Source organism: Crocodylus porosus, unplaced genomic scaffold (genome assembly GCF_001723895.1).
Source record: "Crocodylus porosus isolate Cpor-Errol unplaced genomic scaffold, CroPor_comp1, whole genome shotgun sequence".
NCBI classification, from domain to species: domain Eukaryota; kingdom Metazoa; phylum Chordata; order Crocodylia; family Crocodylidae; genus Crocodylus; species Crocodylus porosus.
In genome coordinates this window covers 24,269,363-24,274,948 of record NW_017728915.1, presented here as the reverse complement: position 1 = coordinate 24,274,948, position 5,586 = coordinate 24,269,363, and the positions used below count along the sequence as shown (strand labels likewise).

Genomic DNA, 5,586 nt, shown 5'->3' with positions numbered 1-5,586 from the left:
CACACAGTGAAAAGGTTTTAATTTGTCTTTTTTTACAGTTCAGACATGATCCTGAAATCTGTCTATATATTTTCCAAGGCTACCTATCACCAGGGTCTGGAAGCCTCTTCCAGGAGAACTTGAAAACAAACACTATTATGCATGCATATTCACTAGGAGTTTTGCCTGTGCCTAGACTGCAGTATGGGCTCTTATTGTTGATTATTAACATGGTCTTAATTTTACATTGCTCTGAAACAATGCGCTGATTCTCTAAAACCTAGCTTGTACAATCAAACTTTTGACTGCTCTCCTGGAAGCTTAGATTTGTATCAGCCATCTATCCTGTGTTTGCAGGAGTCTTACAGATAAAATTCATTTAGCAGGTTATGCAAAATTGCATTCTATCATCTTAAAATAGATAGTGGTTCAAGCTAGACAGATGTGAAATGCAGATAATCAGTTGGACATTGTGTTATTACCGATGCATCATTGTTTTTAATTGATTAATCAGATAAGAAGGACCAGGGGTGGTTTTATAACAAATGGTAATTTTCTTCCTCTCTCACATGTGTATGTTATAGGAAGCAATAGACCACAGAAAATGGCGACCTCCTTTGATTTTACTGCAGATCTGGCCACAGGAAATGTTGCACATTTGGATCAAGCAGGATAAACAGTAAGGGCTTCCTCTTTTTGTGAAATCATCTTTAAGCAGCACCCCTCCCCAGGAAAATAGGTTTTCCACTTTACATAATGTTGCAGCAGCAGTGGTAAAAAGTGGTTTGTTCCTAAATTTTTCTGGGTAGGTTATGAACTTTACGGCTCTGACCACAGATCAGTTATTTATCATAACAGGAAAGATGAGACCTAAGATATTTCCTAACCTTCTTTGCAGATCAGACCAGGAGCAAGCCAGCAAACATTAACGCCTCATATCTAACTGACAAAGATTACTCAGAAATTTTTACTCTGTTTTTCAAATGAGATTTAGTTGAACACAGCTGTAATTTTAAAACATCTAGCAGCACAGTGTTTTTCAGAATCCTAAGGGCCCAGTATAATGACACATAATTAGCAAGGTCACTCACAGAAATAAAAATGTAATTTTGTTTTAAGAGCTAAATTAGAAGCTTGCAAATATGAGATTTCTCTCCAAGAAGATTCCTGAACTGTGCAATTAGTGTTTATGGTACATGTTTTATAAGATACCTTTGTGGAACTTGCAGTGAAATTCTACACACAAAGCACTTCCTTGAAGTATTCTTGGGAGTATAACAACTTTCTGAATCCAAAGCAATTTTCCCTCTGCACTGAGCAGGCTGAAAGCACTGCACTTCGGTAATAGATTTAATATATTTTTAATATGCAGGAGAAGATGAACAACTGCATGAAAGTGTGCTCCTAATTCATAAGACTGTATGACTAGCTGCACATTATTTGGATTGCTCAAGTTACTGCACCACATACCTAAAGTGTAGGATATTACATACAGGGCTGGGTTACAGCATTTAACCACAGGCCTGCACTGTGCTGGTTCATAGCTGCACTGTGGAGGAAGGGAGGTGAGGTGTGACAATAGCCTTGGAGTCACTGGCATGTGAGAGAGTTATTACCCCCTGCAAACCAAACCTAGCATTGGTAAATGGGGACAGTAAAAACTGGCACAATCCCTTGCCAGCAGTCTGGTGGGTAAAACTTTAATTCAAGGATTGGGTTCAAGATTTTCTTGGAGTGGTACTCAATTGGGTTATGACAGCAGGCTGTGGTGCCTTGAGATCCTCTCAAGGGTGCCACAAGGTGCCACACAATGTTAGCACTGTAGGTGTGCGAACATGATTGACAAGATAAACCAGAGCTTTCCAAAAGGAGTCTATAGTATTGAAGACATTCTGCCCTGTTGCGAACCTTCTGCGATCTTCGCAGCAGAAGAGCTTTTCTGTTATTTTTCTGTAGTCAAAAAAGTGAAATCTAAGATCTGGCATTTTCCAATGTGTGCCTTCAGTCTAAAAAGATTGAAAGTCACTACAAACAGTACAACCTGCTCTCCATTCACTGTGGCCAGTCAACTAAAGGACCATAAAGGGAGAGACTTGGGGTCATGGCTTTACCTTCTGCAGGGCAGTTTGCACCCCAGCAAGTGCATATCCTGCATGATGCACCCTTTCCCACCAGAGACCAGTGATGAGCTGCATTAGTCAATGTAGTACATGCTATCACTGCCCTCCCCTCCTCCGTTCACTCCTTTTTTTCTCTCCCCAGATTGCCACATGTAGTTCTGTGTTTTGTTTCTTTATCTTACACTACAATAACTATCATAAGAAACTCCAAATATCAGTTCCTGTCAGAGACACTCAGTATGTTGAGGGCATTTGCTTTTGCCCTTGAAGCCCTAGGGTCAGTGTTACTCACTAGTTTAACTGTCATTTTGTTTCCAGACACTCCAGGCAGGCCCTTCCCAACCTCTGGCTGAATAAGGTTGCTTCCAACAAGCCCACCCTTGTGATGCAAGGTGGGGCACCACAACATCAAGGCAAACAAGAGTCACAGGTTGTATTATAAAACCAGAGTGTCTTTCCAATGACCTCAATGAACTTGGGATGAGGGAGTTGTTCCTGGGTTCATTTTGAGATTAGTCAGGAAATTTCTGATTCACATGGACTTGAATTCCTGGGTTAGGGACAGACATTACATATAAACCAGTTTAAGTGATCAGAAACTAGTTTAAACCTGTAACAGAACAGATATTCAGTGCACATAAACCAGTTTCAAATTGGCCAAAACCAGTTTGAGATAAATCTGGTTGAATGTAGTATCAGACTTAACTGATTGAGCTCAAACCAGTTTATGCAATGTCTGTCCCAGGCCCCTTCCTGGTTTAAGTTAAACCAGAATCCCCCAGCATCCTGCTTTCTGCTCCAGTGGAGCAGGGCTTGTCCTGCCCCTCTGCTCCCCAGCCGAGCAGGGACAAGCAGAGACAGGCAGGGGCAGGGGTCTGGCCAGACGCTGGCCCCAGAAGGGAGCAGAGGAGAAATTTATTCCTGCCCCCCCCAGCACCTGCGCTATGCCATGCTGGCTGCTCCAGCAGCAGAGGCATGGCCAGCCCCCCCAGCACAACTTCCCTGCAGCTGAGAGCACATCCCTGGCTCCTGGCCAGAGCAACTGCAGACATTTCCTCAGTTCACAAGGAATGTCCATGCTGTTGCAAATCAGTTCAACCTAGGCAGGTTAGACTAACCTGCAAAGGCTGAATCAATTAAGGCTCTGGCTTTTTGAATGTCTGTCCCTAGCCCCGAGCAAGGCTCAGTGGTGTGAATGCCAGCCCACACAAACAACCCACACCAGTCTGAACTTGATAAAACATGCACAAAAAAGCATTGGGGTGGCACAACCCTACAGCTGGTTGTGAACCAAGTTGTGGCATTTTCATGGTTCCACATATTATACCCTATATACAAGTTGCTGTTACCATATATCTCTTGAATTCTATGCCAGGTTCCCAGCCCTAGATAAGATCCTGAGGCTTTTCTTTATTGGAAACAGAATTAAGAACAGCACATGCAATTAGCACTAGCTGAGAATCTCTGACTAGGCTCCCAGCAGATCCATCAACGTATAGCAAGTAAGTTTAACATTTGCAGGCAAAGGAGTGGGTGCACTACCAGTCTGCCAATAAATCTGGTGCCTCATTCCTGCAGCCAAAGCAAGTCATGGAGGCTGTGTCCTTCCTGCTGTGTTCAGAAATCCAGCCATAACTAAAAGAAAAAGAAATGAGACAGCAATTCAATTTAAATCACTTATTACTGGGCTGAAAATTTCCCCTGCACAGAAGTCTCTAAATGCTTTCTAAAAACCTGAAATCCATCCAGATTAGTTCTTAGAAGGGAATATACTTTTTTCACCACTGGCATCTTGTTTTAAATTGAGACCCTTCTGTTTAAGGAGAAGTGTTATCTGCAGGACCTCTGATTTTGGCAGAGAGAAGATAAATCTGTTATCAGAAAAGAATAGGCAATATAAATTCCACAGCTATGGCTGAGGCAAAAGAGGTGGCTGAAGGGGGTGCAAGTAATATCATGGCCCAAGCACTACAGATATTGTGAGAAACAGGCAAGATGCCTAAGCTGGTTCTTGCTATCTCAGACACTGATGATGATTCTCCCAATCTTTCTGGTGTTCTTGCTGTTACAGACTCCCTGTTCTCTTCAGCTTGACACATTTACACAACATTAATAAATTGCACCTGACACTACCAGTACTCAGCTTCTGAAGCCATTTGTCTTAGCAATAAACTACTTGGTCAAATTAAAAATTAGGATGTCAGGGTCTCTGGCATAAAGGGATGCTTAGAGGATTAATTAGTTAATGTTTGTAAAATGCTTTGAAGATATTGATTGCCATCTAAGTATTTTTAGGATAATTACTGATACTATTGTCATTTATTTATTCTCTTTTTAGAAAGCTACTCAGCTACCAAATTGATCACCGATACTGAGATGAATAGATTAAATATAAACCACTTGAATGATTCCTTCCTCAGGGCATTCATGAGCCTCCTGTCCAGGATCTGTGTTTGTCTTGCTTGGACTTACGTCTTTTGGTCAAGTATGTTCTGTCTTTTGTACCTGTACTCTGGCAAATACACGTTGGCCAGTGTTCATAACAGGTGCTTCAACTGCTTGGTATAGGACATATGTCTTCATATGTGCTTGGAAATTACTAGAAACAAAAGCTCATGAGGACTGGATCCAGCAAAGGACTTATTCGCTGCCATGCTAATTATGACCCTTAAATGCACCGTAGGCAGCTGCTGAATTATAAAGAATAATAACCAGAGAAAGGAAAGTGATGTGCACAAACCCATGTATTTTGGCTGCTGAGAATTGACTTATCCATACAGTGCATTCTCTGAGACTGCTAAAGTATTAATAAAAATATATATATTTGCATTTAATTATTTGCAAAATAAATTATTTGTGTTTTCACAGACCTGCATTTTGCACATTGGCTTCTATTCCATCCAGGAGAACACAAAACAACAGGAGCAGATTCTCCCTATGCTGTTTATGCCCAAAAGCTTGCAAAGAACAATTTTTCCAAGTATTTAGTTAGTCTAATAAAAGAAATCACATTTTCCCAGAGAACTTTGTCTACAAAAGTACTAATGGCTGATTCACCAATGAACTGTCAAGGCCATCTAAACAAACACAGAGGGACTTGGATTATTATCTTTTTCTAGGGGTGCACCAATAGAGATTTTGGGGGCTGATACTGATAGCCAATTTTTAAGGAGGCATATTGGCCCATACTGATCCGATTTCCAATACAGCTGCATGCAGCTGGAAAATCTGTTGTGGTGAAAAGCAAGGAGGGAGGGAAGGGACATGTGGGGGCAGATCAACGCCCCCCATGGTGAGGGAGAGAGTGGGGCTGGGGTTGGTGCTGCCCAGCCAGAGCAGGGCAGGCACAAGACAGAGCTGTGGCTCGTTCAGGGGGCAGGAGGGAGAGGCAGCTCCACCACTGCTGCTGCCACTCATCCGGGAGGGCACGGAGGGTGGGGGGGCGTGTGCCCCCAGATCTGTGCTGGGCAGGCCAGGCAGGCAGCAG

At 42.5% G+C, this 5,586-nt stretch overlaps 1 long non-coding RNA gene across 1 annotated transcript in view; it reads left to right on the top strand.

The window, feature by feature from the left end:
* Positions 1–202: 202 nt before the first annotated feature.
* LOC109310595 overlaps positions 203–5,586 on the top strand; it is a 13,893-nt gene continuing 8,509 nt past the window's right edge. Inside the window, exons 1-2 of the long non-coding RNA XR_002101265.1 lie at positions 203–365; positions 564–658. This is a non-coding gene — a long non-coding RNA (uncharacterized LOC109310595). The remainder of the gene's footprint in view (positions 366–563; positions 659–5,586) is intronic.